At 40.7% G+C, this 23,575-nt stretch overlaps 2 long non-coding RNA genes and 1 other non-coding gene across 4 annotated transcripts in view; 2 read left to right on the top strand and 1 right to left on the bottom strand.

Moving 5' to 3' along the window:
* The window catches only part of LOC102188201, a 30,778-nt gene extending 19,365 nt beyond the window's left edge, over positions 1 to 11,413 (bottom strand). The window contains exon 1 of the transcript XR_001917627.1: positions 11,098 to 11,413. This is a non-coding gene — a transcript (uncharacterized LOC102188201). The remainder of the gene's footprint in view (positions 1 to 11,097) is intronic.
* A 50-nt stretch (positions 11,414 to 11,463) lies between these two features.
* LOC106503779 lies at positions 11,464 to 13,974 on the top strand. Its single transcript, XR_001297485.2, has 3 exons — positions 11,464 to 11,565; positions 13,379 to 13,445; positions 13,946 to 13,974. It is a non-coding gene; the product is annotated as an uncharacterized LOC106503779 (long non-coding RNA).
* Positions 13,975 to 13,993: 19 nt separating this feature from the next.
* LOC108634429 lies at positions 13,994 to 22,294 on the top strand. Of its 2 annotated transcripts, none has more exons than XR_001917594.1 (3): positions 13,994 to 14,029; positions 16,433 to 16,515; positions 21,727 to 22,294. It is a non-coding gene; the product is annotated as an uncharacterized LOC108634429 (long non-coding RNA). The 2 variants fall into 2 exon arrangements; XR_001917595.1 differs by lacking the exon at positions 21,727 to 22,294 and adding an exon at positions 17,630 to 17,731.
* Positions 22,295 to 23,575: the final 1,281 nt, after the last annotated feature.

The following is a 23,575-nucleotide window of genomic DNA, read 5'->3' on the forward strand; positions in this document are numbered from 1 at the left end:
TGAAAAGTGAAAGTGAAGTCGCTCAGTCGTGTCCAACTCTTTGCGACCCCATGGACCACCAGGCTCCTCCATCCATGGGATTTTCCAGGCAAGAATACTGCAATACTCCATAAATTTTTCTACAGATTCACTGTAATCCCTATCAAAATTCTAGCTGTCTTGCAGAAACAGATGAGATGATCCTAAAATCACATGAAAATTCAAAGGGTCCAGAACAACCAAAGCAATCTTGGAAAAATAAAAAGAAGATGACTCTCAGTTCATGATTTCAAAAAATACCCCAAAGCTATAGTAATTAAGACTGGTACTGGGGGAGGTTAAACAGAGAGACCAGAGAAATAGAACTGAGAGTCCAGAAATAAACTCAGACTTTTACAGCAATTGATTTTCAACAAGGGTGCCAAGATCACTCAAGAAAGAATAGCCTTTTCAACAGATGGTGCTGGAACAACTAGATATTAACATGTAAAAAATGAAGTTACGCAGCCATTAAAAAGAATACATTTGAATCAGTTCTAATGAGGTGGATGAAACTGGAGCCTATTATACAGAGTGAAGTAAGCCAGAAAGAAAAACACCAATACAGTATACTAATGCATATATATAGAATTTAGAAAGGTGGTAACGATAACTCTGTATGTGAGACAGCAAAAGAGACACAGATGTATAGAACAGTCTTTTGGACTCTGTGGGAGAGGGAGAGGGTGGGATGATTTGGGAGAATGGCATTGAAACATGTTATAATATCATATATGAAACGAATAAAAAAAAAGAATGAAGTCGGACTCCCACTTCATGTTGTATGTAAAGAAAGTAAAAGTGAAAGAAAAGTGAAGTAGCTCAGTCATGTCTGACTCTTTGCGACCCTGTGGACTGTAGCCTACCAGGCTCCTCCGTCCATGGGATTCTCCAGGCAAGATTACTGGAGTGGGTTGCCATTTCCTTCTCCAGGGTATCTTCCTGACCCAGGGATCGAACCCAGGACTCCTGCATTGGAGGCAGATGCTTTAACCTCTGAGCCACCAGGGAAGCCTGTATGTAAAAAGTAACTCCAAACTGATCAAAGGCCAAATGTAAGAGATTAAATTATAAAACTAGAGAAAAACACAGGTGTCAATCTTCCCAATCTTAGGTTAGGCAACTGTGTCTTGAATAACTCCAAAATTACAAGCAATGGCTTGTAACAGATTTGTTTTTAGTAAAAGATTAAAACTCCTGAAAACACCCTTAGATAGAATTTCTTAATTCTTTAGGTCTGTTCAGTATTTTTGGCTTCTCTAACACCTATCTGCCTGCAATGCAGGAGACCTGGGTTCGAACCCTGAGTGGGGAAGATCCCCTGGAGAAGGAAATGGCAGCACACTCCAGTATTCTTGCCTGGAAAATCCCATGGACAGAGAAGCCTGTGGGCTACAGTCCATGGGGTCACAGAGTTGGACACGACTGAGCTACACAACACTTTCAACACTTATTTATTACATGTGGGGTGCCACTTACATCTTCTCTTTAGCTCCTGATGGCACATACAGACAAAAGTCTGTTTTAATAACTTTGATAATAATAATAATGACAGATATAACACCTAACATTTAAACAGTACTTACTGTTTAAACATGGATGAATCTATAGATTAACATACTAAGTGAAATATATCAGAAAGAGAAAGACAAATATCATATGATATCACTAATATGTGGAATCTAAAAAAAATGATACAAATGAACTTATTTCAGAACAGAAACAGGGGAATTCCCTGGTGGTCTAGTGGTGAGAACTCTGTGCTTTCACTGCAGGGGGCACAGGTTTGATCCCGAGTCAGGGAACTAAGGTCCTGCATGCCACGCAGTGTGGCCAAAACAAAACAAACAAACAACTCAAAACAAAACCGAGTCACAGACTTCAAAAACACGGTTACAGAGGAGAAAGGTTGGGGAGGGATAAATCAGGAGTTTGGCATTAACATATACATACTGCTGTATAAAATATATATAAAATAGATAATCAACAAGGACCTCCTGCATAGCACAGGGAACCCTACTCAATATTCTGTAATAAGCTATAAGGAAAAAGAATCTGAAAAAGGGTGGATATATGTATATGTATAACTGAATCACTTTGCTGTACACCCAAAACCAACACAACATTGCAAATCAACTATCCTCTAATATTCAAAACTAAATAGCACTTACTGTTTGCCAGGCACCATCCTAAGCGCTTCACCTATATTAACTCTGCAAATCCCCCTAACACATCTCTATCTCACAGATCAGAGAACTACAGCACAGACAGGTTGAATAACTTGCCCAGAGTCACCAAAGCCTACAGAGCATATGGACCCCAAACTGCAAAACAGGCAGTCTTCCCCCAGAGGGTGTGCTATTCATCTGAGCAAGCACCCTTAACTCCTCATATCAAGGGTTCTTATAAACCATGTCACTTTGGACTAGACTGAGGCCAAACTGTGTTTCCTAGTCCCACTCCCTCTGCCCCGGATTTTAGTCACTTTAAATTTTTATTTTAATTAATTCATTTATTTGGCTGTGCTGGGTCTTAGCTGTGGCACACAGGATCTTTAGTTGTGGCATATGAACTCTTGGTTGTGGCATGTGCTATCTATTAATAGTTTCCTGACCAGGGATCAAACCCAGGCCCTCTGTTGGAAGCATGGAGTCTTAGCCACCGGACCACCAGGGAAATACCTGGCTTAGATTTTTAAATCTTAGAAACTGTATTTTCAGGTATCACAGAGAAGGAGATGATTTTCCTATATAAATTTGTACAAAATCACTTTCGCCTGGGGGTGAGAATTAAGAAGAAGAAAGATTGGAATAGAGCTAAGGAAAAGATACCTTTTTCAGAACACAATAAGCAAAGACAAGGAGGAAGAAGTCAGATTGGGAGGGGACAGCAGGTGATTTTGTTTCGTGAGATTTGAGGTAGAGTTACCAGGATGATGACCACAGGCCAGCGAGTACAGGGGACTAAAAGGTATGTGGTTTTATCCATCCTCTTTCTTGTCTTTCAGCCACAACTATGGCCTCCATTACCTGGGGTCATCTCTACTGAGAGAGCAGGACCTCTTGGGCAACTCTAGACTCCAGCCACATTGTCCCATTGGGATATCCCTAGCAAGGCCAATAAAAGGCAGCCATTAGTAATGAGCTATGCCTTTTTTTTCTTTTAAAGAAATACTAACTTTCCCAAGAAGGTTTTTACATAAAATGAAGACATTTTGTGTCCAGCACATCATATTTTTCTTTTATCAGAACACTGATGAAAGAGCTCAGTGGGAGCTGACTGACAGTCTTTAGAATTGCTACTAGGGAAAGATAAGTGGTACAAGAGAGCAGTGGGAAAATACCAGTGCAGGAAAAGCTGGGTTTTGGGGGCTTTGTGTTTATTCTTTCTTGCATCAGGACAACATATGAGATAGAACTTGTGATAAGTAAATAATACCTATGCCCCCTAAGGTCATTGTACATCATCCCTGTACCTGAATGCCTATTTACCCCAATCACTTATTATTTCAGTAAATATTTTTTGAGTGTGCACTATATGCCAGGCACTGTTCTACGCAGTGGGGTTGCAGCAGTGAATGAAACAGACACAAAGGTTTGTGCTCATGAAGCATACTACTTCGTCCCTCTTTTCCTCTCCCCACTTTCCCTTCTTCATCTAGTAGAGAACATCAAGCTGTAAATTAGGAAACCTGGGTTCTGGCCCTAGCTCTGCTACAAATTAGATGTATGATCTTCATTAGCATGTCCAGGCTCAGGTGTCCTCTCTGCAGTCCCTAAAAATGAACAAAACATCCATCTTGGAGTTGTGGGGAACTCCTAAATGAATCTAATATAGATTCTGTTTTCCAGGGGCTCACAGACTAGTAGGAAGGTCAGACACAGTTCCAGATAACTACAATGCAAAACTGAAGGTCACAGAAAAGTGAAACAGGGAAAGGTGACCAAGAGAACACGAGATCTAGGTTTCCAAACAAGTGGTACTGTCTGACTTGGGCCTTTAGTAACACAAAAGATCGGGGTATGTGTGAACAGATAGGGATAGTTTTCAAGGAAGAATGTACAGAGGGAGTAAGCAGAACAAATAGTAGTAAATGGATGATCAAGGTTCCAGTAAGGGCGTTCAGTGTTGCCGGAACACATTGAAAGAGTCAAACACCAAATTCACATGTATTTTTACAAGGAACCAAGAGATTGAGACATTCTGCTCTTGACCCATAACCATGAGGTCAGTTGATGGTTTTACTCAACATTTACAACCAATAATATCATTGAGGGCTCACCAATTACACAATTCCAACAAAATACTAGGACTTCTAACTTACAGATTAAATGACTTATGCAATGGGTATAACATATAGACAAATACGGAAGCTTTAAAAGTGAACCATATTCTGTCAGATTAAAAGAATAAAACATCTATACATGCCATTGGAAATACTGTGGTTTCCTTCAGCCCCATGCAGTGATACAGAGGAGATCAGCATCTCTCATCCTCTGGTTACTAAGTGGTGGTGGTTTAGTTGCTCAGTCGTGTCTGACTCTGTGTGACCCCACGGACTGAAGCCCGCCAGGCTCCTCTGTCCATGGGATTTCTCAGGAAATATACTGGAGTGGGTTGCCACTTCTTTCTCAGGGATCTTCCAAACCCATGGATTGAATCCACATCTTCTGCATTGCAGGCAGATTCTTTAGGGACTGAGCCACCAGGGACACCCCATGGTTACAAAGTACTGGTAATCAATGTTACTTGTTTCCTTAGGGGGAAAAAAAAAAAACTCCACATACTTCTGTTAATTTTAATCAAGATGTTCAATTAAAGAAATAACTAAATAGTTCCAGATCTTATTTTAAAAGAAGATGCTGTTATCTACACAAGTTTCATTTAGAATGAAACTCTTCCATCTTTCTGTCCACTCTGGGGTCTCTGGAATCAAAGAGCCCAGCAGTAGCAGCAGCAACTGCAAAACAAAACGTTTTGTCACTAGCCTGTTTTCCCTCTTACAATTACTTGCCTTCCTTGTTCCTTTCACTCCATTCCTTGGGTGTTAACCAACATTTCTACACGTTTGGGTTATTGTTGCTTTGTGATAAACCTATCCAAAATTCAGTGCTGCAAAATGACCATTTAAATTTGCTCTCAGATTCTGTTTGGGAACTCAGGATATGGCAGGGATGTCTTGCTTCTACTCCATGATGTCTGGAGTCTCGGCTGGGAAGACACAGCAGCTGGGGGACTCTAATCATCTAGAGGTGTCTTCATTCTCCGGTCTTCTATTTGATGTCTGCTATTAGCTGGGACGTCAGCTGAGGCTGTTGACCAGAGGACCTGTAGGTAGCCTCACCATAGGCTTAGGCTTCCTCGAAACAAGGCAGCCTCAGGGAAGTCAGACTTCTTACATGGCAGCTTAGGACTCTAAAGATCAATGTCCCTGAAGATAAGTCACAAGCCATGCTGCCTCTTATGGCCTCAGAAGTCACAGAGTCTCATTTCTTCCTCTTCTGTTGATTTAGATAATAGAAGTCTGTCCAGACTCAAAGCAGAGGGGACGTTAACCCTACTTTTCAATGGAAGAGTGGCAAGGTCACATTATAGAAGAGAGCATGGGATGAGACATACTATTCTGGCCATCTCCGAAAAAGACAATGTTTTCCCTCCCATCCATTTATCTTGCTGAAGTATACTCCGATGATTTTTCTTTTTTTTAGGAAAAACACCTTAGAACACTGCTATTTCTCATTGAGGCTCCTAAGTTCTGATAGAGGGTAACTAGATGCTTTCATCTACACCCAGCCTTCAATCTTTCCTATTCAACACATCTAACCATTTCTCTGCTATATACAGCTCCTGGCAGAAAGGGAATTTGGTCTCCTATAGGCTGCTGGACTTGGCACTAATCACTCTGAGGAGAAAAGCAGCCACTCACATATGGGAGCTGTCCTGGCCCTCAGCTACGTCTTGGTGTTCTCCTGATGAGTGTAATATAACCAATTTCACAGACCATAAACATCAAACAAGGCCACTCTGTGACAAAATCAAGACCACTGCATCCATGTCTGAAAAGAGATAGAACGCCAACTTTGATCAAACCACAAAATGGCCAAAACACCCTCCTATCCTGGCTAATAGCTTCTACTTTACCAATTAGCCTCTTTCTAGTCTATTCTCCTGCTGCTGCTGCTGCTAGATAAGATTAATTAAGATACCCAATCATGGAATTATCCCTATGTATTGTATGTTGCTTCCTAACAGAATGCAATTCAGAACGAAGCCTCACTTCTTTAAATTCTGCCACAAATCACCTAATACAAGTCCAAATCCTATAATAAGTCCTTTCTAACACCCTCTGAGATATTCCACCAGCTCCCGGTGGTATGCATTTTGCCTCGACTTAGTAAGTAAGCAACCGACTTGCTCAAACACAGGTATGTTCCTGGTGGTCTTCAGTTGCAGTGCACTGGTGACTCCTCTAAGGACCTTGAAATTAGAAAACACATTTCTGGCAAGGCCATTTCTGATCTTCTGATCTCCAGCTTTCAGTAAGACTTTTACATGCAGTTTTGGAAGACAATTATATGAGTTCTTTGGATCTCTGAAAGCTATTAAAATTCTCCCATAGATACTGTGCGTGCGTGCGTGTGTGCGTGCCTGCGTGCATGTGTGTGTGTGTGTGTGTGTGTGTGTATGAGAGTAGGTTATCAGGGTTTCTTCATCATATTACCAAGTACAGAAAAGTCATCATGATACATAGTAGCAATAACTCTCCTGTCTCCAACAGGTCACAGGATCTAAGGGCAACCTGGATGCAGGCACATGGTTGTTCAGGCCTCTACTGTGGGAAAAGCAGTAAGTCATACACCTAGCAACTGGTTCATCAGTTGCAGATTCCAGATTCTAGAATATATTTGTGTCTCCTCTTCCTCCTGTTTTTTTTCTAATCTTATTTTTCAAAGAAACAACATGGCATTAACTATGATAATTACCCTTCTCTCCTCTACTTTATAGTGCTCATTCACTTGATGTAAGAATTCTCATCCTCAGAAAAAACATTCCAAAGAAAACAATGACATCCATAGCCTTGTGGTTAAGGGCTGGATTGAAAACCTCACTCCACTTCAGGTTAGAGATACATACTGATTTAAAGTTAGGGACTTCCTGGCAGTCCAGTGGTTAAGAATCTGCTTTCCAATGTAGGGGACATTGGGTTTTATCCTTGATCGGGGAACTAAGATCCCACATGCCATAAGGCAACTAAGCCTGCATGCTGCAACTAGAGAAGCCCACCTGTTACAACGAAGAACCAATGCAGCCAAAAATAAAAAATAAAGTTGCTTAGGGAATCAGCCGTAACAAGCAGGAAGTCCAGATTAGAAGAAATCTTGTCTGAATCTGAATTCAGGGGTGATCATGTGTTTGCTGCTCTGACACACCTGGCCGCAAATTCCCTTTAGCGTCCATTGGTCTGCTCTCAGGATCCATAAGCTACTGAGTGTTCGAGTAACAAAATTAAATCATTCCTACTTAGGAATCACTTAGGACACAGTGATGCATAGTTCAAACTAACACAGGTTTCTTTTATTCCTTTTTTTTCCCCTCACATTCCATTGAAAGCTATACTGTCTATAAGACTAAGTGCAAATTAGGCAGAGATGAGGACTGGTGAGGAGGGGAGGAATCAGTGTACAACTCACCAACCATATGTGAAATTTAATTGATATTCAAGAGTCATGTGTGTGATTACTGATGGGGTTCAGAACATGCTACCCCAAAATATGGTACCATGGCATACTGAATATTTTAAAGCTGAAGGAGTTTGAGTAAATGGCAGAAACAAGGTCACTTGACCCCTTCGCCCCTCTTCTCTCCTGAAACAGGTCATAAAATCCTCATGTGAGAGGTTCCCTCCTTATATTCAGAGAAGAGGATAATTTTTCTCTCCAAATACAAAGGGATGCAGAGAAAATCCTAACAAATAGGACTTGCTAAGTCTCCCCCAGTTTACTACACTTCCCTTATACTCCTTAATTTGTCTTATTTCTCCATGAATTCCCACTCTTTGTCAAACCTAGCATAAAATTTTGTTGTTTGTTTAGCCACTAAGTCATGTCACCTGGGAAGCCAGCATAAAATACTGAACTCAGTTTCTCTGGGTCTTTATTTGCCTGTGACAGCTCCCATGTCATGTAAAACTTACATTAAATACATTTGTATGCTTCTCTCTTGTTAATCTGTCTTTGTCAGTTTAATTTGCAGACATAGCCAGGGACCTTGAGACAATAGAGGAAAACTTTTTCCTACCCTTACAGTGTCCTGCTGATTCCCTTGTAATGGAAGACCTTCAGACTTCTGAAACATCCAGGTCACTCGTCATCCTAGCATCTTGCTGGTCACTGAAAAAGCTCACAATAGACCTAAACCAGTTTATTTGGACTTTTTTGTGTGCATTTTATGTATGTCTGCATGATTGGTCTTGAGGTTTTGTTTTGCTTCATAAATGGCCTGGGGAGGATTTGGGAGCCGACACTAACGGGTCTAGAATGAGTGACATTTCTGAAAAATGTGTCCTGATCTTTTTCAGGCCCATGGGAGAGTTTGGAGGGTAGGCAGAACTAGGGACTGCCATTCCCTGGTGACACAGTAGTAAAGCATCTACCTGCCAATGCAGGAGACCTGGGTTTCATCCCCAATGAGGAAGATACCCTGGAGAAGGAAATGGCAACCCATTCCAGCATTCTTACCTGAGGAATCCCATGGACAGAGGAGCCTGGTGGGCTACAGTCCGCGGGGTCACAAAAGAGTCGGACATGACTTAGTGCCTAACAAAAGCAACCCTCCAGTAGGCTGTTTAGGTCAATCTATAAAAGAAGGTTTCATGTTAATCTCTGGCACAGTAAGGTTTCTGGTTCCCTTTGTGCTCTAGAGTGAATAAACTCATTATTTCTTCTGAAGAGGGAGGGATTTCATTGAGAGTGAAAAAATAAAAAATAAACTACTTATCACACTATCTCAATTCTGGCTCCTTATACAACTATTTCTGTGTTGATTAGATTGTCCCAACTGTCCTTTCATTTTTTAACTTCAAACATAATTACCAGAAGTTAGAACACCTCATTTTTTTTTTTTTTGGTGATGACACAAGTGTGAGTTCTATATATAACTAGCTGTGTGTGTGCCTGTATGCTAAGTAGTTTCAGTCAATGTCCGCCTCTTTGTGACTCCGTGGACTGTAGCCCACCAGGCTCCTCTGTCCATGGGATTCTCCAGGCAAGAACACTGGAATGGATTGCCATGCCCTCATCCAGAGAATCTTCCCGACCCAGTGTTTGAACCCATATTATGTCTCCTGCATTGGCAGGCAAGTTCTTTATCACTAGAGCCACCTGAAGAGCACAAATAACTACCTATTTGAATATAACTCAGAAAGGAATCTGAAAAGAAAACAACTATTGTGTTTTTTATATGATTTAAGAAACTCTGATCCCCATGAGTGAAAAAAAAAACTGATGCAAATCTTACTTTGTTTAGTTCAAGAAGATTCATCCTTGCTCATCCATTTAAAACATACAAATGAACAACCAAAACACATCTGTTTTATTTCATATCTACCATGGCTTAATTCAGACTTGTTTAACCTTTAGGAATATGCTTACTTTCCCCTAGAGATGTCCTTTCTGGTTACTAATCTCAGTCCTGTTTAGACTAGCACATCTCTGAGTGTGCTCTGAGAACACCCAGAATGAGCAGTATCAGCGTCTCCTGGGAACTTGTAGGAAATATAAATTTGGGGGCCAATGCCAGGCCCACTGAATCAGCAACTCTTTGGTGGAATTCAGCAATCTGAGCTTTAGCAAGTCCTCCAGCTGATTATGATGCACAGGAAAGTTTGAGAACCACTGACTTGGACTGCCTGCTATACTGCTGTTTCTCTGGCAAACAAAGCAGAAGGTATGAAGATTCAAAAGTTTTAAAAGATTGCTTAGAATTTCAAGTAAATCCACAATTCCCAGCTGTGAACTGAGTTTGCTAGAAAACCAAACAGCTGCCACAGAAGCGTTTCAAATGCTTAGACCAGACAGCCCTTGAGTTCTGCCATTTTAGTCCTACCCAGAGCTCAGAGAAGGCAATGGCAACCCACTCCAGTACTCTTGCCTGGAAAATCCCATAGACAGAGGAGCCTGGTAGGCTGCTGTCCATGGGGTCGCAAAGAGTCGGACACGACTGAGCGACTTCCGTTTCACTTTTCACTTTCATGCATTGGAGCAGGAAATGGCAACCTACTCCAGTGTTCTTGCCAGGAGAATCCCAGGGACAGGGGAGCCTGGTGGGCTTCCGTCTATGGGATCGCAGAGTCGGACACGACTAAAACGACTTAACAGCAGCAGCAGCAGCAGAGCTTGCAGGCTATGCATGTAAAGGGAGGTCTTGCTCTCTGGTAAGACTGACTCTCCAGCAGGGGTCCTGGAAGTGCCACTGTGATGGATAAATGCTCTCACCAGGTATAAACGAGTATGGGCCTTAAGTGCTACTCAGTCACACTCCAGATAGCTGAGCTAACCAGGAAGGGAACGTGCTTGGAGAAAACGGCACATAGTTTTGCCCTGTTTATTTTATCTTTAAAACATATGTCAAATCATCACATCAAAGATCATACCAGATGGCACCCTCAGGAGTGTTTGTGGCCCCCGACAGGTTTTCAAAACACTTTATCTCCTTGTATTGTAACTGCCTGTCTCAAAATGCATACTACTGACAGGCTGTAATTGTAGAGGAAAAAGGTTAATTCCTTTCCTCATACAGAGAGAGCTTCCAGTGCAGTACCCAAAACAGCGCAAGTGCTTGGTAATTTGTCAAAAGGGAGTCAACTCGTCCAAAGTAGAATCTGAAACCAGGGGCTCAATAAAATCACTCCAATAAAATCATCCCATATAGGTACAATTCGCATGTGCTGGTGCCCCGCCAACAAAATGTTTTTTCACTCTGCTGATTTTACCTTCCATTCATCTGTTCGCCACCTCCCCTATCCCCAAACACTACAAAGAAGATTCACACACTCATCACCTACACAATATAATTACATACCCTCTTCCGACACCCTTGTCATCACTTCTCGCCGCCGGGTCCGTCAGGCTGTCAGTTCCCCCGACTCCTCACCCCCTTTCACTTCGGTTCCCCTGTTCCAGCGCGACAGGAGGCCAGAACGTGCCTACACCTTCAGCTCAAAACATGTGTTACAAAGTTCCGCCTCCTCTGCTCTGCTGATGCCGGCCGACGGTCCCTGCTTTCCAGCCTCGGAGAGAAGCTGCACCGGCAGTGGCCAGACTCAGTTAGCTGGTGGCCCTTACTTAGGATCGGTCATAATAGAAAAAAGCACTGCATAGTTCCCGGATGCCCTGGGGCGACGTACAAAGGAGCTCCCACAATCCTCTTCGCTTCCGCTTGTTCCACCCCCAAACCCCGGCATTGACCCTTTCACGTCCATGTTTGTTGGACTATCGACGACCCCTGGCACGCAGATTGCACCATGGGGAGATCCCCGACACTTACGTGGTAAAAGACGTGAAGGGTGGGACCTCCAGTTATAGGCTTCCCAGGTGGCACTAGTAGAGAACCAGCCTGCTAATGCAGGAACATAAGAAGCGCAGGTTCGATCCCCAGAAATGGCAACCCACTCCCATAATCTGGCATGCTCTATTCTATAGGGTTGCACGGAGTCTGACCCGATTTAGCACGCAAGCAGGTCCCTCAATTATAGTTATCTCGTTTTTGCAACTTGCTTGTAAATTGGCTTGTAAGCTTACCTACTCATTTATAAATAAGACCTTAATACACTTGTTGAGTTGACAACATGAACAGTTCACAATGATGCCTTTAAGTCTCTAAACCAACTGACACTCTAAATTTGCTGTTTTTGACTGTTCACCTTGATCTTGTGCCTTTTCTACCCTCCATTTCCCATCTCCTTTTAGTTCTTGTCTATTTAACTGCATGCCTCAATGGTTAAGGGTACCGATTTTGTAAACCGGGCTTTTTGGGTTTGAATCTCCACTCTACCATTTATCCAATCATGGAATCTTGGTTAAAGGATTTAAGCACGCTGTTCCTTGACTTCCTCATCTGTAAAATGGGTATAATAGTAAGACCTACCTCTAGAGTTGTAGTGAGAATTTTAAAAGTCACATGCAGGCAGCACCTAGAACATTGCCTAGCAAAGAGTTAAGTGGTATATTGGAACAGAAATTACAATTACTGACGTTGATGGATATGTCTTCTCAGTTAAGACCTTCTAGCTGATAAAGTGTAAATGATAATCATGGTTAACATTTGATTATCTGTGAACTAGGTACTATGTTAAGTGCTTTACATCCATTTCTGTTGTTTAATCCTCATGGTCTTTGGTAGTAGTTGTATTATCCTTCTCTCCCCTCCTTTGTTTTTCTAAGCAACTAAGAAAATTCAGAACTGTGAGATTGCAGATAACCCAGAGCTACTAACAAATAGAGCCAAGACTTAAAACTCTGATTTGTCTTGTGTGCATTAGTTGCTCAGTCGTGTCTGACTCTTTCTGATTCTGTGGACCATGGCCGACAAGGCTCCTCTGTCCATGGAATTCTCCAGGCAAGAATACTGGAGTAGGTCGCCATCCCCTACTCCAGGGGATCTTTCCTACCCAGGGATCGAACCCAGGTCTCCTGCATTGCAGGCAGATTCTTTACCATCTGAGCTACCAGGGAAGGCATTTTAGATACGACTTGACCCTTCTCAAATATCACTGAGAAAACTGCCATAAATTCTTTGTGAGTGCTCTTCTTTTCCATAAGAGTTCCCTCAATATCCGTGCAGGTCAGGAAGGCTAAGTTTTCTTCAAAGGCAGGACAGCAGACAATAAAGCAAGGGACTCTCCCCTGAAGGCTGGCTGCAAAGATGACTAAAATAGCAAGTCATAATGAACTCAATTATTGTGCCCCACTGTGCCACACAGGCCCTATTACTGCCCATACTGCCTAAGACCACTGGAGATAAAAGGTCCAGGATCCCCACCTCACCTCATCATTCTCTAAAGCTTGGATATTATTAAAGATTTTGCTTGTTTTAGGATGGCACCAAGAGACTCTTTAATATACTATTCTGACTCCAGCCCAAGTGGTAGTAATTTCCACATTAGCAGCAGGTAGAATCAGGTATTTCTACCTCAGCCCAAGAGCACAGCGAAATCTCCTCTTTCCTAGTTGAAAATGAAAAAGGAATCCCCTCTTTTCCCTCAGATCCTACAGTACCAGGATCTTGTTATTCTCACTCCACACGTACCTACTCCCACTTCCCAACTGATGCTCAGGCAGTTCACAGTGTTGTTTTTTTCCAGGAGAAAGGCTGCTGATGGTAAAGGGACTGGTAAGGAGAAAGAATGCAAGTCCCCAAGTTTGCTGAAGGTAAAGCAAGTACTGCTTTGTCCCTAGCCCTCTACCCATTTTGTAGCTCCCTGGCCTTCTTTACTCCCTTTTGGCATTTCAGAACTCATTACCCTGCACACCCAGGAACGCCTTTGGACTTGAATTGCCAAAAAATCAACTTGTCTTTTTTTTTCTTCACAATCCCCAACAATAGCACAGATGGCTAGTCTTGTGTGTGTGTGTGTGTGTGTGTGTTTAATATGGACCATTTAAAAAAAGTTTTTATTGACTCTGTTACAGCATTGCTTCAGGTTTTTTTTGAAATATGTATTTATTTGGCTGTATTGGGTCTTAGTTTCAGCACATAGAATCTTTAATCTTGGGCATGCAGGATTTTTTTTAGCTATGGCATGTAGGATCTAGTTCCCTGACCAGGGATTGAACCCAGGCCCCCTGCATTGGGAGCATGGAGTCTTAGCAACTGGACCACCAGGGAAGTCCCTGCTTCAGTTTTATGTTTTGGTTTTTTTGGTCATGAGGCACGTGGGATCTCAGCTCCCCACTGGGAATCGAACTCGCACCCTCTGCATTGGAAGATAACGTCTTAACCACTGGACTGCCAGGTAAGTCCCTGGGCTTGGTCTTCTACTCAAAATGGCTAAGTTTAGATTCTTCTCCCATATAGGCCATCACACTGACACAACATTGTGGGTCAGCTATGCCAGTATTCTTGCCTGGGAAATCCCATGGACAGAGGAGCCTGGTGGGCTAGAGTTCTTGTGGTTGAAAAGAGCTGGACACAACTAAGCAACTGAGCACACAGCACATGCTCCTATAAATTGTTTTTTAAAAGTTTGTGTGTGTGTTAATCATTCATGTGACCCCATGGACTGTAGCCCTTCAGGTTCCTCTGTTCATGGAATTTTCCAGTGGCTAAGTTTAAAAAGATAAAGGAGAGAGAGAGAGGATGAGAAAGCTTTTATCTTAATTTCCCCCATTATTTCTAGTGTCAGGCTATTAGAAAGTGTCAGCATAGGGGTAAAGCTGAGAGAAATCCAGTTCCAGAAGTCAGGAAATCTTCCCTGGTGCAAAGCATAAGTATCGACAGAAGGAAAACAAGCAGACAGGGGTGTCTCTAGGGCCAGTAGAAATAAAGCAGAGAGGTTGGGTGCAGATCTCAGACATAAACAAGAGACCCTACGCTTATAGCTCCTTTCATCCTAAACCCCATATTCCCATTCTAGAGATTTCATCTGCCTCAAATTCTTAGCAATTTGGTTCTTTGACTTCTGGGCAACTTGCCCTGATCACAGAAGCCACCACCAGCTGCTATTGCTTTGCAAAAAGAGTAGGTAAGGGGAGAGGATATGCCTTATTCCTAAACCCAATTTTAGAAAGGGAGATGTGTTTCCAGTATCTCATCCCAGATGTTCTCATAACGTAATTTTCGAAACTGTCATATGTAGTTTGTGTTCAAGTTCTGCTGTGCTTTTTGTGGTATTTTTCAGTTATGTGTTTTTAAGGGCTCATCTGGGGTTCTAATACACATATGACAATGTTTCTATACTGTAGGGTACACACACTGCTGGTGACCAGTTCAGGCTCCCTTTACAAGGCAGATGGACCAATTCCCCCAGCAGCTGTGGGTGTTAGCAGCTAACTACAGCTGCTTCCTTTTCTGGGTAATTGCACTCTGTAGAATAAAAGCTTCAGTGCTGTTACAAGACTCATGCTCCCCACACACCCCTGCAACCTAAAAAATGAAAATGAGTCCCAGCCTATTCCTAGCTTCTCTTGTCTTGCTGATATCAACAGACCACATTCTCTCAAATTAGACAGTAAATTCATTCATGCTTCATTGTAGTTCTTTTTCACTACAGACTATGGGGGAAAAACTTATAATTGTTAGAAAAAGCTATTTGCGACTTGTTAAAATTTTGATTAGATTATAATTATTTTGTGATAGATAGTCCTGCTCTAATAGCATGAATTGTAAATTGATCAGTTGTTGGCTATTTCTTTTCTGTTGACTGTAAGCTGTTACTGCAGATGGCCAAGAACAAACCCAAGGTTGTGTATCTGATAAGGATACTCTGATTAATCAAGAAGTGTTAAGAAAAACAGACAAGACTACCAATTAGCAAATAATAAAAATATATCTTAAAATAATTCTGGTATAATTCAGAAGATATATTGGGATCATTATTATAAACCTTAATCATAATATTGTAGAAGTGTGTAGGTATTGGTTGAATAAGGTTCAGGTTGAAAAAGTGTTCAGGTTAAAAATGATCAGATTTTTTAATTTACATTTGCAGACATACAAAATACTAAACTTCTGGCATCACATTCAGTTTCTTCCCCAAACACATAAATCCTATTATAGAGCCTTTGTAAAACCACCATACCAAAACGGCTGGCTAAATCCACTCTTGTGGCTTAAAAGAACCAAGGTGATTTTTTTCACTGGGATTATACCCTTAATTAACTTCCATCTAAATTAAGACCCAAACATATCTGAAAACTTATTTCTCTGTGTATTTTAATATCTTGCTTTTAGTGTGACCTCTGATCATTTAAAAGAATGAAAACATTTTCTTTACATGTATTTATTTGTATATTTTATGTTGTTATTTATTATTTCGGGCTTCCCTGTGGCTCAGCTGGTAAAGAATCCACCTGCAATGCAGGAGACCTGGGCTCGATCCCTTTCAATTCCTTTTTACTTGTTACTTTGCTAAATATATTTATTTTATCCTCTCTTGAAAAAAATCAGATTATGGAAGGTCTTTTAAGTGGTGGTTTTTGATTTGGTAACTGAAATAAACATTTCCTATTTCATAAGAGGAAAATATCATTATTTAAAAATGTATACTGATCTGAAAACTATTGGTTGTTTCTGAAAAGTCCTTTCTACATTGGTCAAATAAATCTCAGTATTTATAGAGCTTGTTCAGTATTTTAGTTCTGTACAGGATTTTCAGTATAGCATAGGAAATAATGCTCTGTTAACTTGCTTAATGCAGGTATACTGAAGAGAAGAAATGACTTTCCTAACTTATCTGTAATCATTGTTAAGTGAAGTCTTGGTAAGAACAATTAAAGAATGGTGAGTTACTCATTAAAATTTTTGAAGTACTAAAGCATTGGAATGGATAGAATTATACAGGAGAATAATATAACTTATTTTCAGAAATAATAAGAAAATTATATGAGGGTAGATATGTAAATTTTATTATAACAGTACCCTCTCTTGGTATTTCTCAAAAATTTTCTGCCTAAACCCTTAAAGGTTTCTAAGATTGTAAATGATTAATTATCACATTATCCATTTCTAATAAAAACATTTTCTAAGTCCTTCATCTGTCTTTCATCACTTACCAGTTTTACCATAGAAATGATATGGAATTTCAGTGTCACTCTTGATACACAATGCCCATCTTTTCCGGCCTAGTTGACAGATAACACATATTCTAAAATCCCAAGCCAAATGTCACTGCCTCTGTGAAGACCTTCCCAGTCTCCTTTTTCCTAGGCAGAATTCATCCTTTTCTTTAATGTGCACTCATAGGTCTTTATACACACCTCTTTTAGACCTTGCATCTCACTGTATTATAATTATATGTTGTATAAGTTAACAACTGTTTTTTCATGTCATTAAGAAACCCATTATTTTTCTATTATATAAAAAATCCAAAAGTAGGCAGTTCAATATTGTTACAGCTTCTCCTTTCATCTTTATGCTTTATTTTTCAACCTCAAGCTCTGCCTTCCTAGCTCAGTTTCCTCAATGTAACAATATGGTTGCTGTAGCTCCAGCCATCACACCCATGTCCTAGGCAAGAATGAGTTAAAACGTAATGCAATATGGCCTCCCAGCTTAACAACTTCATAAGCACCCTCACTCCTCCTCCCCCCCCCACCCCAGTGCATGTATGTGCACATACACATACACACGGACAAAATTTTAAACCTTTCTAGGAGGCCCCACCCAAAAACTTCCACCTACATACCACTGACCTATGTTTAGTCACATGAGCGCCCCTATTTGAAAGAAAGGGTGAGAAATTACATTTTTTCCTATTTGGGTACATAGCCACACCCCCACCCAAGAAAATCAGGTTTTGTCACTTAGAAATAATGGGGAGAAAGGGATAAACAACTAGCAATCTCTGTCACATTCTTTCACTTAAAAAAAAAATCATACCTGTTTCCTTACCTAGGCTGTAAAATCTTGGATGGTTTGCTGCTGCTACTGCTGCTAAGTTGCTTCAGTCCAACTCTGTGCAACCCCATAGACGGCAGCCCACCAGGCTCCCCCGTCCCTGGGATTCTCCAGACAAGAACACTGGAGTGGGTTGCCATTTCCTTCTCCAATGTATGAAAGTGAAAAGCGAAAGTGAAGTCGCTCAGTTGTGTCCGACTCTTTGCAACCCCATGGACTGCAGCCTACCAGGCTCCTCCATCCATAGGATTTTCCAGGCGAGAGTACTGGAGTGGGGTGCCATCGCCTTCTCCGTTGGATGGTTTAGAGTATGTCATATTTATTTTGTATTTCAAGGGCCTAGCGTAGTACATGACACTATTTATTGTTTATTTTCTTCACCTACAATGTGAAGGGTTATTTTATGTAATCTTCCAAATAAAAAAGATTTCATGTTTTACCAGAATAATTTCTGTGCTTTGTGTTGACTTTAATCATGTCCTTGATTAAGAAAACAAAGCTTCCTCACTTATGAAGGAGCTAAGGTTCTTGAGAGTCATGTTACCTTCTGTGTTTATTTTTAAATGCTGTATTGTTCCCTTCATATGAATAGCCAAATACTGTTTCTTTTCACCAACTATCCTATTTTAAGTATTCAAATTTCTTGACTCTTGATTTTGTTTTCTTCCTAAGGTTGAATCCTAAATGTAAAATGAAATAAAATAACTTTCAGGATATATTTTGTACCTAAAGGTATATTTGATATTTTCCAAAGGGCCCTCGATCAAAGATTTGTTCTTTCTTTTACCTTAGAAAAAGTTGCTAGAAACTATTATGTTTATTTAGTGTTACTATTCGGAGAAGGCGATGGCACCCCACTCCAGTACTCTCGCCTGGAAAATCCCATGGATGGAGGAGCCTGGTAGGCTGCAGTCTATGGGGTCGCTAAAAGTCGGACACGACTGAGTGACTTCACTTTCACTTTTCATTTTCATGTATTGGAGAAGGAAATGGCAACCCACTCCAGTGTTCTTGCCTGGAGAATCCCAGGGACAGGGGAGCCTGGCGGGCTGCCGTCTGTGGGGTCGCACAGAGTCGGACTGAAGCGACAGCAGCAGCAGCAGCAGCAGCAGCAGCAGCAGCAGCAGCAGTGTTACTGTTGATGAGATGCATAGGGAGAGTTGTCTAATTAGAAGAGATGCTCACTTTCCCCTAGGTTACATTTGTATGGGCAAAATATTACTAACATAAAAATGTCAGAAATTGTATCCTAAATGGAAAGTATCTAGAGATTTCTCAAGGCTCTTGGTCTCCATGATATTTCTATTTATCAGAGTTCTCGTGGTACTTTGCCTGAGAATATTAGGCAAAAGCAGTTTAGCATTATCGTTAATAATTTTAGTTATTAATGTAAACCTTTTCTTGACCACAACCTTACTTCTTATTAATTTGAATCTAGGCCTGTGGCTTTTAAGTGAAGATGTGTATCAGACTTAACCTATGGAGTTCCATTAAAATATAGGTTTTGTTGTACCTGCTCCAGATTTACTGAATTTCTTTAGTTGGTATTCTTTTTTTTATTGGAGGATAATTTCTGTACAATGTTGTGTTGGTCTCTGCCATACAACAATGTGAATCAGTCATATATATATATATATATACACACATATGATATATATCCCTTCCCACTTGAGCGCCCTCCCCCCAATTCTACTCTTCTAGGTTGTCACAGAGCAGCAGGCCGGGCTCCTTGTGTTATGCAGCAGCTTCCCACTACTTGTGTATTTTACACGTGATAGTGTATATATGTTAGTGCTACTTTCTCAATTTGTCCTAACCTCCCTTTCCCCCCCTGTGCCCACAAGTCTGTTATCTACGTCTGTGTCTCCATTTCTTCTCTGTAAATTGTTTCAACAGTACTATTTTTCTGGATTACATATGCATGCGTTAATATATGGTATTTGTTTTTCTCTTTCTGACTTCTTCACTCTGTGTAACAGAATCTAGGTTCATCAACGTTACTCCAACTGACTCAAGTAATATCATTCTCAACAGTGAAAACCTAAAAACATTTCCTCTAAGATCAGGAACTAGTTACTATTCTTGATATTCTGTAAATGTATGTTCTTCCTGTATGTTTAGTATATTCATGGTATAGAATGTACGTCATATCTCTATTATTATTTATCTTTCAGTTTTTTCCGCTATAAAAATTGGTTCTATCTTTTTGTAAATTGGATGTAACATTTACTGTTTTTGATGAAAGTAGACTCAATCGTTATAGATATTTTGTCTAAAACTTAGGCATTATCAGAATTGGCTCTGATAGACATTCTGCCCTATTAGTTTGTCTTCTAGGAAAAAGGATAAACAGATAATTCAAAAAAGAAAAAAAGGAGAGGTCTCCAATTAGAGGACTGAAACCCTAACTGCTTTTTGGGAATTCTGGATTTCTTTTTCCTTTTCTCAGGCCTCTTAATTTCATGCTTTATAAAAGGCACAGAAAGTAGAGCAAACCCTACATGCTGTGGTTCAGAGAATATCAAGCGATTTAGACAATGCCACTACAGTGGGCTGAATGGTAGACCCTGAAAGATATTTCTACCTTCTAATCTCTGAAATCTGTGAATATTGCAGTATATATTAAGCCAAACATATTCATAAAGATTTTGAGAGGAGAACTTATCCTGGATTATCTGGGTAGGCCCTAAGTCCGAAGAAAAGTGTTCTTAAAAAAGTGAGACAAGGACTTCCCTGGTTGTCCAGCAGCTAAGATTCCGAGCTCCCAATGCAGGGAGCCTGGGTTAGATCTCTAGTCAGGGAACTAGATCCCATGTGCCACAACTAAATATCCTGCATACTGAAACTAAGACCCAGCACAGCCAAATAAATAAATATTTTTTTAAAAAGTGATGCAGAGGAAGATTTGAGAGACACACAAAGGAGGCAGTGTGATAAAGGCAGATGTTGAAGAAATGAGTCTACAAGTCCATGGAATGCAAGGGCAGCTACAAGAAGCTGAAAGAAACAAGGGACCACTTCTCCTCTAGGGTCTCTGGAGTGAGTGTGGTCCTGCCACATTTCAGATTTCTAGGCTTCAGAACTGTGCAAGAATAAAGCCACCAAGTTTGTGGCAATTTGTCATAGCAGCCTTATAAAACTAATACAACCACTTAAAATGATAGAACTTTTTGCCCCAGAAGTTCATGCAGTTGAATGGGTCATGGTTCAGAATTGAACTGCCTTAGATATAGGATTGGCTTCTTGAGGGAGAACATGAGCTAATTTAACAGTAGGATGTTGTGGCAAGATTTATTTATTTATTTATTTATTTATTTATTTATTTTTGGCTGCATTGGGTCTTGATTGCTGCATGTAGGCTTTCTCTAGTTGTGGCTTGCAGGCTCTAGAGTTCAGGGCACATGGGCTTAGTTGCACTGTGGCATGAGGAATCTTCCTGGACCAGGGATTGAACCTGTGTCCCCTGCATTGGCAGGTGGATTGGTAACCAATGGACCATGAGGGAAGTCCTCTGAGATCTTTCATACTACTAAAAATCCAGGAAGTAAACCAAGAAATCTAAATTTGGGTAATTTGGAGAACAACCCCATAGCTGGTTTGGCAGGCTCTTCAGATCAGGGATGGGATATATTCCCTTGGTTTAATATAGGCACTCATGGCTCCTGGCTGAGAAGTGGACCACGAATTCTGATCATAATCAAACATATAAACTCTGATCATGATACTTTTTAGTATTGTTTTTCAGTTTCAGATCTATGATCTCTATCACAGCTATTATGACAATCTAGCAAATGGCTATATAGCAGGAAGAGCAGAAAAGCCTGATACAGAGATATAAACAACCACTGTGGGAAACTTGGGGACCAGAACAACTATAGACAGAAACTTGACATGTGATTGTGATACCCCAAACAACAATGAAAATCCAGAATGGTCACACCTTAGATATTAATAGTGTATTTAAGGAAAAACTGAAAGCCCAAACTGCCTATCCCCACACTCAGCCTGGACTCTGAGAACTAAAACTATGCTTAATGTCTATATTAGTATAACGTTGCTGTTCCTCTGTCTTCATGAGCATCTCTTTATTTTCAGGACTGTCCTGCCCAGGCAAACAGGTTGATTGCTCATCCCAAGAACTTCCTCAGGAAACAAGGTTAATATTCAAAAGTGTCACTTTCCCATATACTTGCAATGATCAAGTGGCATTTGAAATGAAAAACACAATACTATTTACATTAGCACTCCCAGTGATCTATAGATTCAGTGCAATCCCAATCATAATCCCAACAATTTATTTTGTGGATATCGACGGGCTGATCCTAAGTTTATATGGAAAGTCAAAGACCTAGAATAGCCAACACATGTTGAAGAACAAAGTCAGAGAACTGATACTACCCAACTTGAAAACCTACTATAAAAGCTACAGTAGTCAAAACAGTGTGGTATTGGCACAAGAAGAGACAAATAGATCAGTGGAACAACACAGAGTCCAACAAAAAATAATCTTTGACAAAGGAGAAAAGATATCTTTTCAACAAATGGTGCTGGAACAACTGGTCATCCACATGCAAAAAAATTTATGTAGACACAGACCCAATAGGGCTTCTCTGATGGCTCAGTGGTAAAGAATCAATCTGCAATGCAGGAGACATGGGTTCGATCCCTGAGTTGGGAAGACCCCCTTGAGGAGGAAATGGCAACCCACTCCAGTATTCTTGCCTGAAAAATTGCATGGGCAGTGGAGCCTGGTGGGCTACAGTCCAAAGCACTGCAAAAGTTGGACACAACTGAGTGACTGAGCACACACTGAATACCCTTCATAAGAATTTCCCAAAAGACCCACCAACTCTTCAATGGAAAGCGTTGAAAAAATTTGCACCCTAAGATTCTCTGAATTTCTTACCTCAATTCTTGCCTTGCTGCTTCCACCACTCTTGGACTGTTGTATCATAAGTCTTACTCAATCCTAGTCAAGTCTCCACACTGAAATCTCTACTTTTAAAACAAACACCCTATTTTAATCAATTCTATCCTTACCTTTTTCCCTCTGAGACACTGCCAAATCTTTATGGAATAGATGGTCTCCCATGCTGTGATAAGTAATATACTCAAGCTTTGTTTTTTAAGTTGTGTTGGTGATACTTGCGGAGCTGATTTTATATATATATATATATATATATATATATATATATATATATATATATATATATATATATATATATATATATATATAAAATATATCTGGGGCTTCCCTGGTAGCTCAGCTGATAAAGAATCTACCTGCAATGCAGGAGACCCTGGTTGGATTCCTGGGTCAGGAAGATACCTTGGAGAAGGGATAGGCTGCCCACTTCAGTATTCTTGGGCTTCCCTGGTGCCTCAGATGGTAAAGAATCCACCTGCAATGTGGGAGACCTGGGTTCAGTCCTTGGGTTGGGAAGATCCCCTGGTGGAGGGCATGGCGACCCACTCTGATATTCTTGCCTGGAGAATTCCCATGGACAGAAGAGCCTGGCGGGTTACAGTCACAAAGAATTGGACATGACTGAGCAACTAAGCACAGCACATCTAATATATCTAGGTATAGACATAGATATATACACGCTTATAAGTTGCATCCATCTGTCAGATGAAAAAATTATAAAGATTAGATCACAGATCATTGTGTCAAATTCAATCTATTTCTATCCAGTAGTAACCAAAATGATAAAGATTGTTTGGTAATTCTCGATCCTGTCAGCCTCTTCACAGCCCTCTTACAGTCCATCATCTCTCTGGGTACTAAGTTATGCACCTGAGGAAGGTAGATCACTCCAGGGTTGCCTTCCAGGCCCAGACCCTCAAAGAATGTAGGGAACTAATATATACATATCAGAATTATTCCATTTCATTATAATGGTAGGGAAGGATGAATTGGGTAAATGCATTCAGACTAGGTACC

This window comes from Capra hircus, assembly GCF_001704415.2.
Source record: "Capra hircus breed San Clemente chromosome X unlocalized genomic scaffold, ASM170441v1, whole genome shotgun sequence".
Taxonomy (NCBI): domain Eukaryota; kingdom Metazoa; phylum Chordata; class Mammalia; order Artiodactyla; family Bovidae; genus Capra; species Capra hircus.